The sequence below is a fragment of the Egretta garzetta genome, unplaced genomic scaffold (assembly GCF_000687185.1).
Source record: "Egretta garzetta isolate BGI_Z169 unplaced genomic scaffold, ASM68718v1 scaffold333, whole genome shotgun sequence".
NCBI classification, from domain to species: Eukaryota; Metazoa; Chordata; class Aves; order Pelecaniformes; family Ardeidae; genus Egretta; species Egretta garzetta.
In genome coordinates, this window is record NW_009259179.1 from 542472 (window position 1) to 542741 (window position 270).

Below are 270 nucleotides of genomic sequence, written 5' to 3' on the forward strand. Positions count from 1 at the left end.
CGGACCCCAGCTCAGTGATCCACTACAAAACTGTTACTTGAGAGCTGTCATCACTGTCCCCACAGGAAGGATACAGCACTGCTTTCTGTAAGTCAAAAAGCCCCTTTAATAGCTACAGATGTGATGCTTTTCTAAAACATCTGAGACAGAGTACTGGGCTAGAAGAGCCACTGGTCAGACCCAACGGATGTTTTTTTATGTGAAAATGGACACCGAAGCTTGATCAGAATTCCACTATTATCATCTTTCATGTCTGTCACTTTGAACCCG

At 44.1% G+C, this 270-nt stretch overlaps 1 protein-coding gene across 11 annotated transcripts in view; it reads right to left on the minus strand.

Moving 5' to 3' along the window:
- ARMC9 (armadillo repeat containing 9) overlaps positions 1-270 on the minus strand; it is a 68337-nt gene that overhangs the window by 34877 nt on the left and 33190 nt on the right. The gene's annotated exons all lie outside the window — the stretch shown is intronic.